The sequence below is a fragment of the Hemicordylus capensis genome, chromosome 5, assembly GCF_027244095.1.
Source record: "Hemicordylus capensis ecotype Gifberg chromosome 5, rHemCap1.1.pri, whole genome shotgun sequence".
In the NCBI taxonomy this organism is placed as follows: Eukaryota; Metazoa; Chordata; class Lepidosauria; order Squamata; family Cordylidae; genus Hemicordylus; species Hemicordylus capensis.
Window position 1 is genome coordinate 57,033,474 of NC_069661.1, and position 24,069 is coordinate 57,057,542.

The 24,069-nt window shown below is 44.8% G+C and overlaps 1 protein-coding gene across 3 annotated transcripts in view; it reads right to left on the reverse strand.

Moving 5' to 3' along the window:
• Positions 1-23,129, reverse strand: part of ELF2 (E74 like ETS transcription factor 2) — a 65,246-nt gene extending 42,117 nt beyond the window's left edge. The window contains exons 1-2 of one of the 3 annotated variants that reach the window (XM_053253285.1): positions 22,947-23,129; positions 9,668-9,833 (exon numbers count right to left, since the gene is read on the reverse strand). The gene's annotated coding sequence lies outside the window, so the exon portion shown is untranslated. The remainder of the gene's footprint in view (positions 1-9,667; positions 9,834-22,946) is intronic. The other 2 variants (XM_053253284.1, XM_053253286.1) reach the window with 2 other exon arrangements.
• Positions 23,130-24,069: the final 940 nt, after the last annotated feature.

Here is a 24,069-nt window from a genome sequence, read left to right on the forward strand (position 1 = left end):
TTCTGATGCTCAGCTATTTTTCTGCAAGGGTAAGGAAATCTCTACCATCCATGAAGACCATGCCTTGTCCACCACATGCCTATTTAGGCATACTCAGGGTCCCCAGGCCCTAGACTTAGAAGTAGACTGACTTAGAGCAAGTATGGCAATGTTTATTTGCAAATGGATTGTATCCAAAGAAAAGTACAAGTCCCATTGAAATTAACAGGATTTAAGTTAGTCACTACTAACTTAGGCACAGTGGTAAAGGTAAAGCGTGCTGTCAAGTCTATTTCAATTCCTGGCACCCAAAGAGCCTGTGGTTTTCTTTTGGTAGAATACAGGAGGGGTTTAACATTGCCTCCTGCTGCACAGTATGAGATGATGCCTTTCAGCATCTTCCTGTATCACTGCTGCTGTATCACTAGTCTGGGAAACATACCAGTGGGGATTTGAACCGGCAACCTTCTGGTTGTTAGTCAAGCATTTCCCCGCTGCGCCACTTAAAGTGACAGGCATAGTGGTGCTTAGTCAATATTTTGTCCCATTTTATATTGTAGCAATAGGCCCTCCCTTACCCTAAAGAAGGAATGGAAGTGAACCCTGTCCTGACTGACAGCCAGTGACCTCTGAGGACCAGCCACTCAGCACAGGAGGGAGATGAGGGAGGATGGGGAGCAGGCTTAGTGAGTACCAGCAATGAAGTTTGGCTGCCTCATGGCCAACAGCCAGCCTGGAGACTTCTCTCATGGAAGGACATCTGCAGATCCTTGAGAGACAGGATTGCAGGAAACTCGAATTATCTCCTGGAGTTTGGGGTGAGTTCAAGGAAAAAGGAAGCCAAGGGCTTTTTGGTTTCAGAAAGGCTTAGGGAATAGTGTGATAGCTAGCCTGCATTAGACTATTTTCTTTCCCTTTGTGCTATGCAAATCCTTACAACTGGTTTATTGTGGGGGGTTTTGTAACATAACAAATCAAGGCAAACTGAGCCAATGCCCTTTTCAAATAGGGCATGGTAAAAGTCTCTGTATACTCTCAAGGGGGTAACTGTTGAATGTTCTGATTCACACAAGTATGATGTTGCAAAGGGAATCAGTATTTTCATATTTCTCACTTAATTCTTTGTACTCAGCTTGCTCACTAATCCAAAATTGAGGAGGATACATTGTTGGGAACTTAATGTGGTCCCAAAGAGCTGCTCTGATGTCTCCAAGGTTCAGGGAGGTGGGCAGGGAGACAGGGTGAGGACAGGCACAGCAGCAGCACTTTTTTGGTCAACAGGCTGAAGAGAGTTGGCTCTCAAGAAACACTCACTAGACTAGAGCTTGTCTCTTGCCTGCCCTTGGCTCTGTGAGCAATGGAGGGACCTGGTGGTTGTCAGTTCCCGTCTCCCTCCAATCACCCTTGACCACCCCAGTGCCTTGGAGATGGCAGGTCAGGCCCTTGTCTCCCAATAGCTTCTTCCTGACTCCCAATTCCCTTTAAATTGGCTTGTGACCACCAACACCCCACTTGTGTCCCAACCTGCAGTTTGAGAACCCCTGCTTTAAGCATGCTTAAATAGGTGTGTGTAGTGCAGTCAGAGGCTTGCCCAAAGAAACAGTGACACTGTGGCAAAAATGAGATTTTAGTACAGGCTTTCAAAAGCATGTCTAAAAGGATTGTATTATAGTGGTTTACATTCACTGTTACTCATACACTATTCATTGCTTTCTTTCATGGGGTAGGGAAGAGAAGAGTAAAATGAAGCTATACATGACAACCCAAAAAAGCAATTTTCTTTTATCATAATCTTAGGACACCTCTGCATGCTATTTTGAAGACATGATTGCTCTGTACACTGGATTACATCAATGTTTTCTGCAGCAACCATATGAAGGGGGGTGGGTACAGTAAAGTATTTGCCTCATAAAACAAGCCACATTTATCCACCTTCCAACATCTATTTAGCATGGGGAGGGAGAGATTACTTGCCTGAAAGACCACATTGTTTGAACTGTCAAATAGAGCACACTAGCTCATGAAGCCCAAAATATTCATGCAATGCCTCCTGCACATCCTCATGCCCTCGCAATCAAACAGTACATATTCACCAAATAGACTGATTTTTCTTCCCTGATGATATGGAAATACAGGGCAGGGAGAAGTAACAACAAAGATGGCCAGGCCATATTAGTGCAAAGGTAGGAAAACAGCATAACCAACTGGGGGAACCCTCAAGCAGGCAGTCCTCACTACTCCGATAATGTATCTTCTCTTTCAGTGATGTGGGGGAGAAGAGAGGGAATGGTCAAAGAAAATAGTCTTCCCCCCCCCCGCCATATAGAGTTATAAAAGAGCAAGAATAAGTGCAAGGAGGCATGTACATTAATACAATACTCTAACTTGTATCATATCCTCATGGATAGTTTTAAACTCCTGTTAAAAAGTAAGGAAACTTTAACTTGACTGTTCAAATTTTCAATTCTCAATAATTGAGACTACGTAACACTGCCTGTCTAACCAATTATTCTGTAAAAGTAGGTGCACAAAGGGAAATCACTTTTATAACTCAGCTTTTCAGTAAGTGCATTCTGGATATGTACAGAAGCAGCTTTGGTCTTGGCAGATAATATAGAAAATCCACTGAAGTCTCTCGCACATAGATATCATTAAAGAGACAATTGCCAAGGAAGATGCAAGTTCTTCAAGTGCACTAATACTTCAAGTGCATCCCAGCTCTTATGTCACTGAAGCTTCTCATGCTGACTTGGTAATACTGACTTTGGCTGGTACCAAAGGATTTTTAGCTCATACATTGTTCCTGGCAGCACTGCTGTACACATTGTGGATTCCACAGCACAACTTGTGTGTATATATAATTGCCTACCACAGTTTTGAATAATACTTTGTCATAGTGATTTGATCAGAATATTAAAAGGGGAGTTTTTTCCCTTTGTCCTTGCATCTATATATCTATCCCTTGGTCTGAGATTGTGACTAATCATTGGGTGTGGAAAAGCACTCTCCATATACATGGCAGTAGTCATTTTCTCCTCTTTCCACTCATCAGCGTGACTGCCTTTAGTAAGATGCTGCCCCTACTTTCTTGGGACAGAGTAGTGAAAACCCCAGGGTACTCTGTTGATGAGCAGGTGAGAGGGTGTGGGCAGGGAGGTGGACAGGCTTTGGTCTTTAAGAATATCTCCCTTACTAGGATCGCTATTGAAATGTCTGACCATATTGAAGGTGTGAACTTATGTTTGGGGACCAGGGATAGATTGGGATTTTGGTTGGTGTACCGATTACCCCACCACCCAACAAGTTCCTAATTGAGCTGAAGGACTTGGTCTCGGAGTCCCCCAAGCTTATGGTAGTGGGGGACTTCAATGTTCACTTCGAGACCAATTTGTCTGGGGCGGCTCAGGAGTTCATCGTGGCTATGACAACCATGGGCCTATCCAAAGTGGTTTTGGGACTGATACATGTTGCTGGACACACACTTGATCTGGTCTTTTACTCTAATCATGGTGGTGTCCGTGGGTGGGGACTCCTGTGATTTCCCCATTGCCATGGACAGACCAACATCTGGTTAAGTTTGGACTCACCATCACATCCCACCTTTGCATGGGTGAGGGGCCTATTAGGATGATCTGCCCAAGAAGGTTAATGGATTCAACAGGATTCCAAGAAGCCTTGGAAGGATTTAGTGTTGGCTCTGCCAGTGATTCTATTGATGTGGTGTTGGAAAACTGGAACAGCAAATTCACCATGGCAGTAGACAGGATCACTCCTAAGCGTCCTATCCAACCCGCTTCAAAATTGACCCCTTAGTATATGGAAGAACTACGGAAGCTGAAGAGACAAGAGACGACTGGAGCATAAGTGGAGAGAGACTCAACTCAAATTTGACAGATTACAACACAGAGCACATCTGAAGGTATATACTCAGGCAATACTTGCAACAAAGAAGTGATTCTTTTCTGCCCATATTGAATCTGCAAGCTCACATCCAGCAGAATTGTTTTGGGTTGTGAGAAGGCCCCTCCTCCCTTGAATCAGAATTTGGAAACATCAATTACCTGTTGTGATGTTTTTAATGAGCTCTTTGTGGATAAAATATCTCGGCTGACTTAGACCCCACAATTATTAAAGTCTAATAAAGAGGTGTCCAGCAATTCCTTTTATGTGGTTAGGCTGGATCAGTTTCAGTTTGTGACTTCCGATTATGTGGATAAGTTGCTTGGAACCGTGCGGCCTACCACCTGTTCTCTTGACCCTTGTTCGACATGGCTTATACTATCTGGCAGGGGGCTTGTTGTAGAAGGCCTGGTAGGTATCATAAATGCTTCTGAGAGGGGGTAGGATGCCTCCCTGTCTTAAGCAGACAATCAGACCTCTTCTGAAGAAGTCTGCACTGGATCCCACAGAGCAAAGCAACTATAGGCCTGTTTCCAACCTTCCATGGTAGGGCAAGGTAATTGAGAGGATGGTAGCCTCCCAGCTTTAGAGAGTCTTGGAGGAAACTGATTATCTAGACCCATTTCAAACTGGTTTTCAAGTGGGCTGTGGTATGGAGACTGAAGGATGTGCCAAAACATGATTTGGCTGTCCGAACCACGGGCACCTCCCTTTAAAACCGAGGGCTTACCAAGCTCCTTTAAAGGGGAGGAGAGCAGGTCCGTACCTGCTCCTCCTCCACTCACCATCATTGCGGCCATCCCGGTGCGCCCCCCCCCCCCCAGCTATCCCTGTGCACCAGTGGGACATCTTCCAGTTGCACAGAGGCCATTTATGTGCGGCGCCATGCAGGGGTAGCTGGGAGACACCCTCCCTTCAAGCAGGCATAGCTGGGGGGAGCGCCAAGATGGCATAAATGGTGGTGAGTGGAGGAGGAACAGGTACCGACATGCTCTCCTCCACTTTAAAGGGGTTGTGTAAGTCCTCAGTTTTAAAGGGAGGTGCCCAAGATTTGGTCAGCCAAATCGCATTTCGGCACATCCCTATTGGAGACTGCCTTGATCAGCCTGATGGATGATCTCCAACAGGGAATTGACAGAGCAAGTGTCAATTGTTGGTCCTTTTGGATCTATCGGTGGATTTTTGATACTATCAACCATAGTATCTTTCTGGATCACCTGAGAGGGTTGAGAGTGGGAGGCACAACTTTGCAAGGATTCCACTCCTGCCTCTTGGGCAGATTTGAGATGGTGTCACTTGGAGACTGTTGCTCTTCAAAACATGAACTTTAATATGGCACCCACCCACCCACGGCTCTATACTGCCTCCAATGCTCTTTAACATCTACATGAAACTGATAGGAGAGATCATCAGAAGATTTGCTGCAGGGTGCTATCAGTATTCTGACACCCAAATCTATTTCTCCTGATGATGTCAACATCATCAGGAGATGGCATAACCTCCCTAAATGCCTACCTGGAGGCAGTGATGGGCTGGATGAGGGATAACAAACTAAAACTGAATCCAAATAAGATGGAGGTAATTATTGTGCAGAGTCAGAATTTGAGACTATTTTCATCTGCCATTTCTGGATGGGATCACATTTCCCCAGAACGAACAAGTATGCAGTCTAAGGGTGCTTCTGAATCCAATCTTCTCCCTGGTGTCTAAGGCTGAAGCAGTGGCCAGAGGTACTTTCTATCAGCTTCGGCTAATACACCAGCTGCATCCATTTCTTGAGATCAACAACCTCAAAACAGTGGTATATATGCTGGTAACTTCCAGACTTGTCTACTGAAGTGTGCTCTATTTGGAGCTGCCTTTGTACACAGTGCAGACACTACGGTTGGTACAGAATGCAAAAGCCAGGTTGGTCTCTTGATCATTTTGAAGAGGCCATATTATTCCTATATTAAAAGAACTACACTGGCTTCCAGTAAATTTCCAGGCAAAATACAAGATACTGGTTATATCCTATAAAGCCGTAAACAGCTTAGGCCCAGGGTATTTAAAAAAACCCTGTTCTTCACCCATCACCCATTGAGATCATCCGCAGAGGTTCATCTGGTGGTTACACAGGGATGGGCCTTCTCTGTTGCTGCCCCAATACTCTAGAATGTGCTCCCTGCTGAAATAAGAGCCTCCCCATCTCTGACAACTTTTAACTTTTAAAAAGTCTCTAAAGACACATTTATTCCCCCAAGCTTTTTAACTAGACTTGTGGTGGTGTACAAATATAATAAATAAGTAAATAAAACATCCCAAGGAAGACAACCTAGGTAGGGGCTATAGCAACAGAACTGGATGGGATTCTACGAAGATGCTCATGTATATCCAAGGCACCAGGAGGTTGCTTGGCACTTACAGTGAAGCTTTGTTCCTACTTTACCAACAGAACCACATCTACCATCAGGCAAGATGGGTGGGCAGGGTGGGACCCAGACATCTTTCACAGGTCCCTTCCTCCTGTCATTAGTCAGCCAGAAAAAGGAAAATCCTGGAAAACGCAGCAGCAGATAATATGGTAATTCACAGGATTCTGTGTAACCTGCTTTGAGAATTTTTTTTTTTTAAGGCAATATATAAACTTGAAACAGGACACAAAGCTTAAGAACAGTGGTCCCTGCAAGCATTTTCTCTACTTTGACACACCCCAGAAAGAAGCAGCAAGGAAAGGAAAGGTTGACTAGCCCCTGCTGAATACCCATTGGTGTTTGCATGGTACAAGAGAAACTAGCAGTCCCACATTCAGCAAGAAATCACCTATTTTATTCAACATTCTGACTTTGTCAGGGCTCTATAATGGCATTTGAGGAGTTAATAATCTTTAACCGTATATCTATCCAGTGATGCCAAACTGTTCATTTCTCACTTTTCACAAAAAGTATATTTTTTAACCGAGAACCACTAGGACTTTAGGAGCACTTTTTCTCTGCTTTGCCCCAAAACTCTGTTCAGTTTATAGTTCTAGTATGAAATTTATGCAGAATGCAATCAAGAGCAACAGCACAAAACAAAATGGTAACATGATTACTGCTGCTAGCAGACAGTTGGAGATCAAGGATGTATACAAACAGTAGTTGCTCCGACGTCCCAATTCCTCTCCACAATCCAGCTGCGGGAAAACCAGTTCTGCACTTTGGCAGAGAAAGCTGAAACATTATGATCCCAACCTTCCTCCCTATCAATTCCCAGAGCAGTTTTATGATCTGACAGTTTTAACAATTGATGCAACAACAACAACAAAAAGGCTCCCAAATTAACAAACTAAATATGTGTGTCACTTAAGTGCACGGGAGGAAAGGCCAAGAGTGAAGGCAAAATCAACACAACACTGACATATATGACTATCTAAAATATAGCAAAGGCAGGAGAAAGCAAAGCTCACCCTGTGGAACAAAATACACACTGACTGCTCTTTTAATGTATGCTTGCACACACACAAAGATAATTCTAGCAAGCCTCCCAATAAGCAACGCCCTGTACCCATAGGAAACAAAAACATTTTTCTAGAAGTCAGGGAAGGAATCAAGTGTGCAGCTGTGTTTGTATGTGTGTTTCAGGGCAGCTATCAGATTTATTTTATTTTAAGCAAATTTATTGACTGCCTAACTTCCTTAGACTCGAAGCGATTTGCATAAATTAAAACAACAACGAAGACAAGAGAAGGGGGGGGGGAAGAAAAGAAAGGGAAAAAGAAAAAAAGACACCCCCCACACACACATTAAAAACTAAAAGCCTGGCAAAATAGATAGGTTTTCAGGAGCTTCTTAAAGGACAGAAGGGAGGGGGCATTACGAATCTCAGGAGGCAAGGTGTTCCATAAGGAGGGGGCTGCAACGGAGAAGGCCATCCCATGAGCCCAGGCCCCACATATCTCCCCTGGGCCCGGAACTCTGAGAAAGCCCACCTGAGACAACTTCGCAGGGCAGGTCGAAGTTGGACGGGAGAGGTGGTCCTGAAGGTCCTGCTGAGGGAAAACCAGTTCTGCACTTCGGTCCTGTGTGCTTTGCACACAGAGCACTGAACTGTGTTTCCGGTTTGGGAACTGCAGTGCAGCTCTCCTCTCATATGTGAGAGCAGGTGAGAGGATGTGGGTAGAGAGGTGGGGTGGATGTGGTCTATAATTTTTTTTTGGAGGGGGGGTAATGGCTGCCGCGCATGTGCAAATGACCTCTGCAAGGCCCTGGGTCATGCCAGGGCTCGCAGGGGCCATTTATGCATGTGCAGCGGAAGCCAAAATGGCTACCGAACGCACTTACAGAGGCCCAAACAGGCCATATACAAGCATTTTCCTGGGCCGCAGTGGTGAATTAAGAGGCTGGCAGGGGGAGGGGGAACCTTCACAGACACACACACACACGGCCTATAGGAAGCCCCTTGAATGGGCTAGAGATATTTTTAATTTATTTTTATTTTTTAAATTAAATGTGCGGACTTGTCCGGAGTTCAGTTCTGGTCCGGACAGAACCGGTTGGCGGGGGGGGGGGGTTGGTTCGATCCCAAACCCCCGAACTGGTCCACACATCCCTAATCTTGACCCTTTCCCAACTTGCCTTATCTCATCTGATAATCATACTATGAGAGAGGGTCTGGTTAATATTATAAATTCTCCTTGTCTTAAGGAGGCTATTATTAGACCACTTTTGAAGAAAGCTGTGCTGGATCCCTCAGAGTTAGCTAATTACAGATCTGTTTCTAATCTTCCATGGTTGGGCAAGGTGGTTGAGCGGGGTGGTGGCCTCTCAGCTCCAGACAGTTTTGGATGACGCAGATTATCTAGACCCATTTCAAACTGGCTTTCATGTAGGCTATGGGGTTGAGACTGCTTTGGCTGGCCTGATGAATGACCTTCAACTGGCTATTGGCAGAGGAAGTATAACTCTGCTGATCCTTTTGGATCTCTGTGACTTTTGATACCATTGACCATGGTATCCTTCTGGACCACCTGAGGGCTTGGTAAGCCCTCCGTTTTGAAGGGAGGTGGGATTGGGTGTCATTGTTTTACAGTGGTTCTACTCCTACCTCTCTGGCAGATTCCAGAAGGTGTTGCTTGGGGACTGTTGTTCCGCTAAGCAAGATCTGAAGTGTGGACTCCCACAAAACTCCATACTGTCTCCAATGCTTTTTAACATCTACATGAAACCGCTGAGGGACATCATCAGGAGGTTTGGTGATGGGTGTTACCAATATGCTGTCAACACCCAGATTTACTTCTCCATGCCAATCTTATCAGGAAATGGCATATCTTCCCTAAATGCCTGCCTGGAGGCAGTAATGGGCTAGATGAGGGATAACAAACTGAAGTTGAATCCAAATAAGACAGAGGTACTGACTGTGGGGGGACAAGACCTGAGAGATGGTTTAGATCTGCCTTTTCTGGATGGGGCTACACTTCCCCTGAAAGATCAGGTACGTAGCTTGGGAGTGCTCCTGGACCCAAAGCTCTCCCTGGTTTCTCAAGTTGAGGCGGTGGCGAGGATAGCTTCAGCTTCAGTTGATACGTCAGCTACATCCATTTCTAGAGGTGAATGGCCTTAAAACAGCTAGTAACCTCCAGGCTTGACTACTGTAATGCGCTCTATGTGGGGATGCCTGTGTACGTAGTCCGTAAACTACAATTGGTACAGCATGCAGCAGCCAAATTGGTCTCTGGGACAACATGAAGGGACCGTACAACACTGGTTCTAAAAGAACTGCACTGGCTGCCAATATGTTTCCGGGTGAAATAAAACGTGCTGGTTATTACCTATAAAGCCCTTAATGGCTTGGGTCCAGGCTATTTGAGAGAGCGCCTCCTTTGTCATAATCTCTGCCACCTGTTATAATCTTCTGGAGACGTCCGGCTCGTTTGGTGGCGACTTAGGACCAGGCTTTCACTGTGGCTGCCCCAGGGCTTTGGAATAAGCTTCCTGCTGAAATAAGAGCATCTCCTTCTCTGTTAGTTTTCAAGAAGAACCTCAAGACCCTCCTGTTCTCTCAGGCTTTTCATTAGAATTAATAATAATAATTTCTAAAACTTGTTTTAATAAGTTTATTCTATTGTTTTATTGTCATGTATTTTAATATGTTACTTTTAAATATTTTAAATTTTGTACACTGCCTAGAAATATTCATATCAGGTGCTATAAAAATATGATTGATAAATAGAAGGATAAGCAAGCAAGCCTTAGATAGAGCAGGTCTGGCACAACTTCGTCCCTCCAGCTGCTGCTGGACTACAACTTCCATTATCCCTGATGGTTGGCCACTGTGGCTCTTAAAGGATCTCTGGGAGAATACATATGCCATCAACAGCAATAGGAGGCAATCTGCATTGCCAGTGCTGGCTTTTAACAATAGGACAGGCTTCGCGAATAGTGTATTTACAATGGGTAACTGACAGCAGAAATGAGGGAGGAGACCGGTTCATTTATAAAAAACGAAAGAGTGCTATTCTGCATGACAATTCCTATGCTTTCATTGCTGTCCGTTTAAGTCATCTCATTCAGATTATCTGGAACCACGTGTATACTACACAAGTGCCTGGATGCAAGGAATAATTTTAGAGGGGTGCAACCAGGTGAACACTCACACCAAGGTGACATTTTTGGAACGTAACAAGTGTTTAAGTTCTAGAAAAGCAGTCATCTAGCAAAATACAAGTGCTTTGTGACAACTTAAGAACCAAGGCATGAGCTTTTGTAGGGAAGAGCCTATTTCCACTGAATACAACAATATGTAACAATTCCTACCCAGAATGAAATTTCATCCACATTCAAAACACAAACAGCTGTTCTTGAACATGCGTAAAAGCATGGGTAACCTTATTAGGGTGGGGGTGGGGGACATAAGGACATACATACAAATATATACATAAAATATGTAAACAGAAATCTAATCCAGACATGAATTTGTGGGGGCAGCTGTTCCCCTTGCACCCTCAGACACCCACAAATGCAAGATCCACTCCTGAACTCAAAATGCTCAGAAAGCTCTCTTAGCATCTTGACTAAATCCACCCCACTTAGTGTCTACAGCCTAGCTGTGTTCGACTCCAATTTCAAAGTCGCAAATTTTAAATCAGATGCAAATTTTAAACCAAAAACTATTTCTCCATGGCATCATCATCAGGAAATGGCATAACCCCACTAAATGCCTGTCTACATGCAATACTGGATGAGGGATAATAAACTGAAACTGAATCCAAGCAAGATGAAAGTACTCACGGTAAGGGGTCATACTTCAAGGGACGTGATAGATCTTCCTGTTCTAGATGGGGTTGAACTCCCCCCAAAGGATCAGGGGCATAGCTTAGAAGTGGACCCAGGCCTCACTCTGGTTTCTCAGGTTGAGGCTATGGCCAGGAGATCCTTCTATCAACTCTGGTTGATAAGACAGCTAAGTCCGTTCCTTGAAGATAATCATTTCATAACTGTGGAGCACACTCTGGTAACCTCTAGGCTTGACTACTGCAATGCTCTCTATGTGGGGCTGCCTTTATATGTAATTCGGAAACTTCAGTTGATCCAAAATGCAGCAGCTAGATTGGTCTCCAGTGTTTCTCAGAGAGACCATATTACGCCTGTTTTAAAACAATTGCATTGGCTGCCAATAGGTTTCCAGGCAAAATACAAAGTGCTTGTAATTACCTTTAAAGCTCTAAATGGCTTCGGACTGGGTTACCTGGGAGAGTGCCTTCTTCTGCATGATCCCTATCACATATTAAGGTCACTGAAAGAAGTCCGTCTCCGGATGCCGCCAGCTCATCTGGCAGTGACTCAGGAACAGGCCTTCTCTGTAGTTGTTCCTGGGCTATGGAATGTGCTCCCTATAGATGTCCGTGGTTTAACATCTTTACCAGCCTTTAAAAGAGCCCTTAAGACACATTTTTGAAGCCAGGCTTTTAGTAATCTCTGAATGTTTTACATTGTTTTATTCAGTTTTTGTTGTGTTTATTTTTATGAACCGCCTAGATCCTTTGGAATCAGGTGGTATATAAATTGAATAAATATCAGGGGTCAAGAAATGTTGGCTCAATTAACCAGCCAGACAAATTATTTCACTCGTCAGATAATTCCTTGAGCTCTGTTGGTACCAGTGCTCCCTCTAACAGGGATTCCCAGATGTTGTTGACTACAACTCCCAGAATCTCCAGCCAAAGGCCACTGCAGTTGTGGATGTGGGGAGCTGTAGTAAACAACACCTGGGAATCCCTGTTAGAGGGAACACTAGTTGGTACATTACTTGTCAGAATTTTTTTCACTCATCAGGCATCATTTTTCACTCGTTATGGACTAGTAGGCTAGTAGATTTCCTGAGCCCTGCTAATTATTATACACAGCAGGCTACTACTGAGGGAATGACTTTATACTTGTACAGCATCTTACACAAAACTAACTAGCATGGATTTAGAAACACATGCACTCCAATCTTTTGCATATTTACTACTTGGAACATTTCACTGAGTACAATGTATGTGTAATATTGCAGAGTTAATGTCCCCGCTTGCTCTACTATTTTAACATCTATTATTACAAATCCATTTAAGAAGCAAAGCAGAATTGCCACTTTTACTCTCTATTCCTAAGATTTCTCAAAGGAATCTAGAAGATTTTTTAGCAGTTATTCACACTTGTTCCAATTTGAATTTATCCTTCTTGAAATTCAGTGATTTGTATTCTAAATGACACCTTAAAATTCCGTCTCCAGTATTAATGGTGACAGATACGAAAAAGCAGATTGAGATGGAAAGGGTCAGAAAGGAAGTCAGAAAATCTATTTTATTTATTTTTCCCTCATAGTACAACAAGGTAAAAACACAGTTTAAGGATTTCCTCTTTCAGAAGATAATGGGCAGGATTCCATTAGTCATGACTAAACACTATTGAAATAAATGATACAAGTTAGTCATGATTAACCTCAGTCCCATTAATTTCAATGGGAGTTAATAATCACTAACTTCATCTGACTGTGCTCAACAAGTCAGCTACATTATGTGGGAGTTCATGGTTTCCTCTTGAAACACTGGGCAACATTCAGACTAAGTTGATCATCACGAAATCTCACAGAAATTAACAAAACTGAAGTTAGTAATTACTAACTTATTTCATTTATTTCATTTCTAATAGTCATGACTAGCTAGCCTGAATACTGCCAATTTCTGCAAAATTGTGTTAAGTACTACACATTTCTAAGCTCAAATATGAAAATTTAGGAGCTCCCTGCTTATCTCCAGCAACAATCCATGGGGGTGCAAACTTGCTGTCTGCCCCCAGCTGGGCCCTCTACTCCATAGGATGGGGCAGACTCCACTCCTGGCTTGCTCACTCCTGGTCACATCCATCTGACTCAGTCAGGCAATGAATGGATGCAACCAAGAGGAATGGGCAAGCAAAGTGGGGGCAGGTTGCTACTTCCGACTTCTGGTTGCATCCATCGACTATCTGAGCCAGACAGATGGACCAGGAGGTGAAGAGAACAAGCAAGGTGGGGATGAATTGCTCCACTCTCTTCCTAGTTGCATCTGTTTGACTAATGCAGGGAGTGGACCGATGCAACCAAAAGGAGGGAGCAAGCCACCCTCACCTTGATTGTTCACTCCTCTTATTTATTTTTTAATTTATATACTGCCTAATATAGAAATCTCCAGGCTGTGATCACCAGACTGTGTACATTAAGACATAATATATATAAAAAATAAAACAGTTAAAATTCATTTTAAAAAAATAAAATATCAATAAATAAAAACACATTAAAATTCCCATTTCAGTTGAAAGTCTGGGAAAACAGGTATTGAGACTGGGCTATTAGGATGCAGCTGCTTGTAGCAGCCTCTGAAATATTGGATTTGCAATTGTTTGAACAACTTGTAGATCTCTTTGAACTCAAATGCTTAACCTTGAAGTATGTCTCCCAAAAGTTACCATTTTTACTTCATAAATATACCACACTAAATACCCCAAAATGTTACCTTACTGTTCTTCATTGATAGACCTGGGAGTCAGTGATAGCTCCCATCAACCCTAGGTGTGACTCCCAGACTAATTGTTTCCTGGGCCTGTGCAAAACTTCATCCAAAGCTGAATACTCTGCAGTCTCTCTGGCATCATACAGAGGGTGACTGTTCCCATCTTGCAGTGCTGCACTTTGCTCAGTGACTTTAAGGGGAACAGAGCCCTCTTGAAACCCCCCCCACCCACACACCATTTTGGAAGGCATGCACGGAATACTGGGAAGCATAGCTCTTCCCAGCACTCTCCTTACAGAGCTCTTAAGAGAAGGCTTCATCTCTCTTAAAAGGTCCTTCCAGCACTGAGGAAAATGCAGTACTATGTAGAGGTTGGCACAGTAGAAAATGGTTCTCATATCAAAGTATTTTTGCCAAAGTGGCCCATGCTTGAAAAACAGTAAAGATCACTGATTTATACATGAATACAAGTATATATATACTGCTTTTCAACCAAAGTCCCCAAAGCAGTTTACATACAGAAATTAATTAATTAATTAATTAATTGGCTGCCTGTCCCCAAAGGGCTCACAGTCTAAAAAAAGAAGCGTAAAAAAGACCACTAACTGCTAAACAATGCATTTCATATCCTTAAGGCAGAAGTCATTAGACCCGCGTCTCCAGATGTTTCGACAACAACTCCCATTACTCCCAGTAACAGCAGCTTGCATTTTTCTTCCCCAGAAAATAGAACTGAAAAACATTTTTCCTTTCCACTCAAGAATTCAAGAAAAATTAAAAGTCTAATCCAGACCATGAGTAGATTAAAACAAGGTCCTGTGCAGATCAAATTTCTCCTTTGGAAATGTCCACCCAGCAAACAAGTCCCAACAATGGCAGTACGGGAAAGGAAAGCCATGGATAATACCATGGAGAGTCAGATACAACCCAGAGACATATTCCCTTAATTTAGAACCATTTTCTCCACAATATGTTGAAGTAGAGCGGCTGTAAATATTGGACTACAGTGATGTAATCTGGTCAAGTACCACAATAAAGATATTTTACTTTTGACTTTGAATGGTAGTTTTTAAGATACTGGACTTGAATAAAATAATTTGATCTAAATATTAGATACATAACTAATCAGCTTTTGTTAAAACCCTGAATAGAATCAACTTTATACAAATAGTTGTAGTGTACCCTGCAAGCATAAAATCAAATCAATCTTAACTATGTTTTATACAGAATTTAAGTTATAGCATTTCCTATCACAATTGGGGGCTGGTCTTTAAGGGAAGGGGGGCTGTACCCCCTTCCCCCAAGCACACAAATGTACTTGTTAAGAAGGGAAACTTACAGCCTAATCAGAAGAAAGAGAGAGAGCCATTTTCTCTGAAGAGAAGGGAGCTTGCTACAACCCCTCCTCCCTGCTGCTGAAGCCTCCTCTCTCCCATGATTGACCAGAAAAGCTGCCTATCCTGACTGTTTGGGGGCTCCCCTAAGCATTGCTCACTCCCCAAAGGAAAAATACACAGGCTGATTACAACAGAGTCTGTTGTTGTTTTTTACTTTTTTTTCATCAAGAGGGTGGGCAATGCTTAGAGGAACCCCCAAACAATCAGAAGACAGGATAGCTTGACTGATATCTTTTCTGGCCAATCATAGAAGAGAGAAGGCTCCAGCAGCAGGCAGATGGGATTGAAGTAAGCTCCCTTCTCTTCAGAAAAAATGGCTCTCTCTTCTGATTAAGCTGTAAGTTTTCCTTCTTAACAAGTACATGTATGTGCTTGGTTGCTGTTCACTTGCCTTTACTGACCGACTGTTCCTGCCCAGTGGGGTTTTCTTTTCTATCCCTTTTGCATAGGGATGTGCACGAACCCATCCAGAAGCCCTTTTAAGGACCTCCAAATTGGTTTGAACCACCAGCTGTTCAGCCGGTTCGAAGGCGGGGGGGTCACACTTGAAGGGCGGTGGAGGGTGCACTTACCCGTCACTCCGCTTTTCCCCCACCCGCGCGCCGTTGTCAAAGGCTCCTTCAGGGCAGCAGCATACCTCCCTGTCGCCCCATCCTCTCTTTGCCCGGAAGTAGCAGGAAGTACTTGGCACACACATCGCACTTTGGGCGTGCAAGCATGACATGTGCGCATGCGCACCAGGTACTTCCTGCTACTTCCAGGCAAAGAGGGGATGGGGTGGCAGGGAAGTATGCTGCCGCCCCAAAGAAGCCTTTGATAATGGAGCGCCGGCAGAGGGAAAGCGGAGGGAGGGCTAAGTGCACCCTCCCCCGCCCTTAAAGTGCGATCCCCCCACCACCTTCGAACTTCCCCCACCCAGTTCCCTACACATCTCTACCTTTGCACCCCCCTTCCGCTCTAGATACCACTTTCCTATTATGTTTCCAAGTGGGTTTTCCTCCCCCACCCCCATTCTTGATACCCCTTTTCCCTTCTGTTGCCCAGTGAGGTTTTCTTTTCTTTTTTTCCCTGTTATCCCTTTTTGGTTCTCTTGCCCAGAGGAGTTTTCTTATTTCTTTTTCCTTGCATGCCCCTCCCGATACCCTTTTCCTTCTCTTCTCCAATGGGGTTTTCTTTTTTATTTCTTTCATCCCCCCACTTTCCAGCCACTCCTTTTCCCTTCTTTTGCCCACTGGAGTTTTCTTTATTTCATTCTCCCCACATCACCCCTTTTCCCCTCACTTACCTGGCTAGTAGTATTTATGTGTCAAGATTTTGCTGTGTGCTTGCTATAAGAAAACACTCAAAGACTCAGGCTTACCAGCCTGTCCAGCTGCAAGCAGTTGCCCAGGTCAGCCTGCTGTGGAAAAGTGTTTGCACTGGCACTGAATGGGGTGCTTTATGTTCCCATAAAGTGGGGGGAAAGGCCCCAAGGGATTAATAGCTGGAATGTACTAAAATGAATGACAAGAATGCCCACTGAAAACCATGGGTAATTCCTGAAGGTTCACTGGAAATACTTAGAGCCATGAATACGAAGTGCCATGCTTGGCCTCTACAGGAATAAATGCACTAATTTTTAGTATATCTTTTCATATCAATAAGATATGATAGAGGCAAGGTAAGGCACATAAAACATTAAATATTAGAAGTAGCATAAAAGAGAGCCAGCAACTAATGTATAACCAAGATTATGATTCGTATCACTTCTCTCCTACCCTCTGCCCACCCTGCTTCAGTGACCAGCAGCCTATAACTTAAAATAAACTGTGCTCAAACACCTAGGCTCATTAAAGGCCCATTTATGGCCTTCCGTTAATTTCTACAGGGCCACTAAAGCAAATAAACTGATCTCAAATAACTGATCTTCAAAGAGAGCTGGTCTTGTGGTAGCAAGTATGACTTGTCCCCTTAGCTAAGCAGGGTCTGCCCTGGTTGCATATGAATGGGAGACTTGATGTGTGAGCACTATAAGATGTTCCTCTTAGGGGATGGAGCTGCTCTGGGAAGAGCAGAAGGTTCCAAGTTCCCTCCCTGGCATCTCCAAGATAGGGCTGAGAGAGATTCCTGCCTGCAACCTTGGAGAAGCTGCTGCCAGTCTGTGGAGACAATACTAAGCTAGATGGACCTATGGTCTGACTCAGTATATGGCAGCTTCCTATGCTCCTAGGATCCCCAAGCAAGAGATGCCCTGGTCTTAGGTGGCACTACTAGGTGATACCATTACTAATTTCTTTTTCTTGTTTTTAATTTGTTTATAAACAATTTGGAGAAAAGGACAAGAAGCAAGGTGGACAAGTTTGCAGTGGACACCCCAAACTATTCAAGTTAGTAAAAAATAAATGGATTGCCAAAAGCTCCAAAAGCATTTATCCAAACTGAGTGAACAAGCACCCAAATGGTAAATACATTTCAGTGTACATAAGTGTAAAGTGATGCACACTGGGGCAAAACACCTCAGCATCACACTATACACTGATTGAATCAGAGCTGTTGGCAACTTACCAAGGAAAAGATCTTAGGATTGTGGTGGATCACAATGAAAACATCAATGCAGCATATGATGACTGTAAAAAAAGGCAAATTCCATGCCAAAGAATCATCAGGAAAGAGCCTGAAACTAAAACTGCTAATCTTATAATGCCCTTATACAAATCTATAGTGCAGCCACATTTGGAATTCTGTGTACTGGTCACCACATCTCATCAAGGATACTGTAGAGCTGGGAAAAGTGCAGAACATGACAATTTGATCAGGGAGCCAGAACACCTTTCGTTTGAAGGAAGTCTACAATATTTGGGCCTTTTTTCTAAGGGAGAAAATGACTGAGCCTTATAAAACTACATATGGGGTAGAGAGAATGATTTGATAAATGTTGTTCTTTCTCACATTACTATGAAAAATTATTGATAGGAAATTTAGGACAGACAAAAGGAAGTAGGAACATAGGAAGCTGCCATATACTGAGTCAGACCATTGGTCTATTTATCTCAGTATTGTCTTCACAGACTGGCAGCGGCTTCTACAAGGCGGCAGGCAGGAATCTCTCTCAGCCCTATCTTGGAGAAACCAGGGAGGGAACTTAGAACCTTCTGATGCTCTTCCCAAAGCGGCTCCATCCCCTGAGGGGAATATCTTCCAGTGCTCACACTTCTAGTCTCCAATTGATTTGTAACCAGGGTGGACCCTGCTTAGCTAAGGGGACAAGTCATGCTTGCTACCACAAGACCAGCTCTCCTCTCCTAGATGCTCACTATTTCCAAACAGCATTGCTTCAGTACTTTTGTAAATTACTTTCTGCTATTAGACACGATCACATGTACTGCACTTACCAGCAATCCTAATTCAGCGATCAGACATACTGCACTTACAATCAGGTGTACTGCACTTACCAGCAATCCTAATTCGGCACACAGAATCATGCAAATGAGCACAATCCATTTGCAGAAGCTGACAAGGAACAGGGTGACAAAGTATAAGAAAGGGGGTAGCAGCACAGACTAGGTGCCATAGCAAGAGAATGAAGAAATACATAGCAGAGACGCACTCCACCTTCACCACAGGAGAGCTACCTCCTTTACATTCAGATGAAAATCTTAAGTATTTTCTTTTTCTTCCCCTTAAAAAATCATGGGAACTAGAAGACTTCCTTTAAGAGTTAGAGTTTTGCTTACCAAAAATGTCTCTCCTATATTTCTAATTCCAAGAGGGATATTACTTCATGGGTAATCCATGAAGTATGAATTCATGAATTACCCATGAATTCATGGGTAATCCATCCATGCTGTGTCTATCCTTCTTCACTGACCAGTGTCCCCTTCATAATACCCTTACTTGGCATCCCACAAAAGCCCTGTCAAACTCTACTCCAGCCCCTCATTCCTAGCCCTCCATATCTGACAAAAATAATCCTCTTACCTCTTTCTAGTCTTCTACTTAACATCTCCTACCCACTTTTAATCCACACCATTCCCTGACCCAACTTGCTTCATACCTTCTAAAGCAGCACAGAACCACAAGTACCACAAGACCAGCTCTCCTCCTATGTGAAGCACTTCTTCACACAGCGCTTAATCCAGGCCTCAACAACTTTTATTTGGCTCTAGAAGCCAGTCCAGTAAAGTAGAGAATTGGGGAGTAGATGGCTACCCCTCTCACCTTCCTTGCCTCCCAACCCCCACCCCGACCAGCAATGCTGACACCCCTCCTCTCCCTGCCACTATGTTTCATGAAGGTGGTGGGCGGGAGGGGGGAGAGAGAGAGACTCCCCATCACCAACTGCTGGCAGCAGGGCCCTCTGCTCCATCACTCACCCTAAGAAATGCCCTCTGCTCCATGGAAGGGATCAGACTCACTGCTCACCCCCAGCAACACACTCCACCACATTGGGAAGTGGACTCCTTGCCTTGCTTGCTCACTCTTCCTCCTAGTCACGTGCACCCGGCTCAGGCGCTAGAAGGATAGGATGAGGAGGAGGAGTGAAAAAGCAAGGTGCGCGCGGGTTGTTCCCCCCTCCTGGTTGTGTTGGTTCATTGCTTGCCTGAACCAGATGGGCACAAGCAAGAAGAGGAGAAAGGAACCCACCCCCACCTTGCTTTCTCACTCCTCCTGGCCACATCTATCCATCAAATGGCTCAAGCATCACACTTAAATTTCTAGATGCTATGGTCAGCTGGTGCCTGGGACTTGTAGAACCCTGGTGTAATCTATGGTATTCACTACCACAAGACGTGGTAATGTCAACTAGTTTAGATTTGGCTTTAAAAAGGGATGAGACAAACTTCTGGGGGATAATCTGTCAATGGCTACCCATCATGATGGCTAAATGCCACCTCCAGAGGCAGCAGGGCAGAAGAGGGGGGGGGGGTTATGCCTTCATCATCTGCTTGTGAGCTTCCCAAAGGTGTCTAGTTGGCCACCATCGGAAACAGCACACTGGACTATATATGTCTTTGGCCTGATCCAGCAGGGCTGTTATGCTTTTTAGCTTTTTTTGCTTTTTTCTTTTTCAGAGAAAGGTTTCTCAGACATCAAGGAAGATTGGGCTTCTGTGCATCTAACAAAGGTAATTTTAGCAGTGCACCATCTGTCATTTTTGAACATGCTGAAGTTCCCTCTTCATGCAACTAAAGTCGAAGGAGCCTTATTATCCTCCATTGCATTTGGTCATTCTAGAGAAAAAGGAGAATGACTGACACATTCAATAAATTTAAATTGGATTTCATATTGAGATTGGGATTAAAAGTGGGTCCTGCATTTGATAAACCAGAAGAAAGTATTCTGGATAACGTACCAAGTTAATTAAAAGCATTATTTCAAGACAGTTACAAAACTGTGGACATAGCAGGGGAATAAACTGTCTCAAAATCAGTGATGTCAGACACTATTCAAAATGTCACTTGGATAATCACATAATACACACCTCCATCACAGAAGCACTGAGTGTTCCAGGGAGCTTCTGATTTTAAGTGTTACCACCAAGGTACTCCTGAAGTCCTGAAAATGGGTTTGTTGGTGATAGAAGCGCAAAAGCAATAGGAAAAAAAACATGCAAACCTACATATTGGGTGCAAGAAGGAAGAGAAGAGGAAATTTTCCATCTCTCTAAAAATGTGTTGTCTGTATAAGCCCTAATTCATTTAATGTCAGCCTGACCAAAAATATATTTCAATTCCATACAAAATGAAGCAAAACTTTGCTAAATATTCGAAGAGCCAGAGGCATCTTGCTCCTTCAAACATTCCAATAAATATTTGCCAAAGTTAAAAATCATGTCATTAATGCCATCTCAAATACCCCAACTGTCAGCAGCCTGAGATTTTCACTACCTAAAATGTGTGCACACACCTGTGCAAGTGCTCATGTCTCTGACATAACTTGTTTTTCCTCTGTTGGATAGCTAATGATTACTTTAATATTCAAGTCTTTAGCCCTGAATCTACCTCAAATGTACTTTTTTCTGTCCCTGTAATTGCCCAAATATTTCCATTCATTAGGAATATGGGCAAGTACTTCTACAAAGCACAACACAAAAATTCAGTACATAAAAAGAGCAACAGCTAAACAAGAGACAAGTCTCTCAACTCCTCTACTAGATCAATTAGAAGAAGCGGGAATTCCCATTCAAGTCTCATGACCGAACAAAAAAGGCTGACAAAGCAATCGCTTCACCAACATGGACTATACAGAACCTATGTCCAATAGCAAAGGGGACATGTCAGGGCGCAATCCTCCCTGAAAATACCATCACGTGCAGGGGCAGTCCTCTACATCCGTCCTTAGACGTGGAAAAAATTTGCAAGCCACGCGTGTATAGGGGTGGTGGTTGTTGTTTGTTACTATTTTGCTTTTTTAACAAACAAACAAAAAAAGGGGGGGGGAGAGCCCTATCACTCGCAGCCACAAAGGAACGCCCTCTGATAACAGAAAAAGCTTAACAGACGCTCTACCAACGATGTACGTTTGCTAATCTTATCCAAGATAGGAGGCAATACACATACACACAAGAAACTGAAAGTAAAGGTTTGCAGGGGGAGGGCTGGGATGCAAATATAGCCATCCCATTTGACAGGGAACAATTGAAGCTGCTTCACTTCCAGGCAGCGACGACGGCCTCAATTACCCCAACACTTCTCCTCCTTTTCCAGTAACAAAACCAAGCCAGCATTGGCGGGGAAGGGAGTTTTCTGGCATTTTCACAGGATTCCCTTTTGCGGTCTGCAGACAATCTCTTCGGATGAGTTTTATAATGATTCGTGTATCCCACAAGTATTGGCTGGGCGGGGGGGGGGGGAGAAGACGGCGCTGTCTCTGCTCCCGTTTCCCAGCTCCAAACCAAACAAAAACCTGACAGACCAGGCTTCTCCTGGCTAAAGGACACGCATACATCCACATCCCTCCAATGATTTCTTTACTGATCCCCGTTCTCTCTCTCTCTCTCAGACACACGATTGCACAATCGTTTAGCTAGAAAAGGAAGGTTACACTTATAGGGACTCGGGGACTTCCCAAAGCCAGTTTATGTCCAGCTTTCCCCTGACGGCTTCCATATCTCTCTCTCTCTCTCACACACACACACACACACACTTATTAAAACCGTCGGGAAGGCAAAAATGGGAAGGGGGCGATTTCAGCAGAGAGCAGGATCCCGAAAGCGAGGTGCGCCCGCAGCCACGGGGGGGGGGGGGGGGGCTTTCGAGCCTATGCCTAGCCCGTCAAGTGTTCCCTCCACGCTCACAGGCAAGCACAAATAATAAATGGAGGGAAAGAGATATGGGAGGGGGCGAGGAAGACAAGACACAAATCTCTGCTCTTCCTCCCTCCCCCGGCCCGACTGCCCGTGAGGGGGACCCCCGAGGACGGGGAAGCGACGTCGCCCTGTCCGTGTAACGCTCCCCCCCCCAATCTGCGGGCCCATCCGCTCCGCTGAGGGGGAAGCGCGGCGGGGGTGGGGGGGGACTCAGCCTCCGCGGCCACCGCTCAGGCCGGGCTCAGCCCCGGAGCGGCGGCCGCTGCCATTTCTCTACGGGCCAAAAGCTCGGCGTGACGGAGTGGAGCGGGCCGGGGCAAGGAGCAGCGGAGCGAGCCCCCCTACCCCACTTCTCCCCTGCCCCCCCCACTCCTCCTCCTCCCCCCGGGCTTACCTTGTTGATGTGTCAAAGCGAAGCGTCACGTCGCTCTCTCAGGCCGAGGAGGAGCGGCGGGAGAAAAAACAGCCGGCGGCAGCAGCAGCAGCCAGGAGAGAACCAGCTCGGACGGGCGGGGGGGGGGAGGAGCGAGAGGGCTCCTCACTAGCAGCAGCAACAGCAGTAGCAGCAACCGCCCTACACCGGGGGAGGAGACACGGGAGGGAGGGAGGGAGGCAGGGAGGGAAGTGGGCCCGAGCTCGATAACTGAGCCTAGCGGCCGACTCGCCTGCCTGCCTCGGTCGCCCGCCCACTCGCAAGGCAGGGCAGGCTCAGGCTCAGGCTTAGGCTGCGCGAGCCCGGCCCTTAGCCGCCTCTTCCTCTGCTCCCGCACCTGAAGCGCCCTCACCCAGCTCGGAGGCATGGGTGCATTGCAAGGCTCGCACATGCCCATTAGCAAAGGGAAGCTGCTGCCCTGGTGGTGGCCGCTGGCGAAGAGGAAAATCTGCTTGGATAGGGGGGAAATAATTGCTATCCATTTTGTCGAGCATTATTTTTTGTTTGTTTGTTTGTTTGAATTCTAGAGTTGGAGGGGACCTTGGCCATCCACTCTAACCCCCTGCTCAGTGCAGAACACTGCAACAGCATCCCTGGACCTGGACTGATAGCCGCACTGCCTCTGTTTACAATAATAATAATGTACAGACAGGTATAGATGTCTGGGTAGAAAAGGAAAATCAAGTGAGTTTGTAGAAGCTGACATGAGGTAGGGTTACTACATTCCATCACCACCCCAAGCAGGTGCCCCGTGCCTTCAGTACTAACATGCTGGGCAGAAACTCAGTAAGTTCAGGGGTCCCCCCACCCCGCAGTGTGAAAATGCAGGATGATGGGGAAAGTTGCATCTGATGACTTTTTTGCTTGTCGTGCAAGAGCTCTGCCACACAAAAGGTGGTCAATCTTGCTATAGAGAGCTGAAGAAAGTGTCACATTAGCTTTGGGAACAATTGAAGGTGGTCAGATGGAAAGCAGGTTGAGGCCTCTGTTCCTGTGAGTGTAAACCGCTCCAGAGAGGGGGGGCAAAGAGAGCAAGCACCTCCCAAAACACCTGCCCCATTGCTGAATTGTAACATTAAAATTA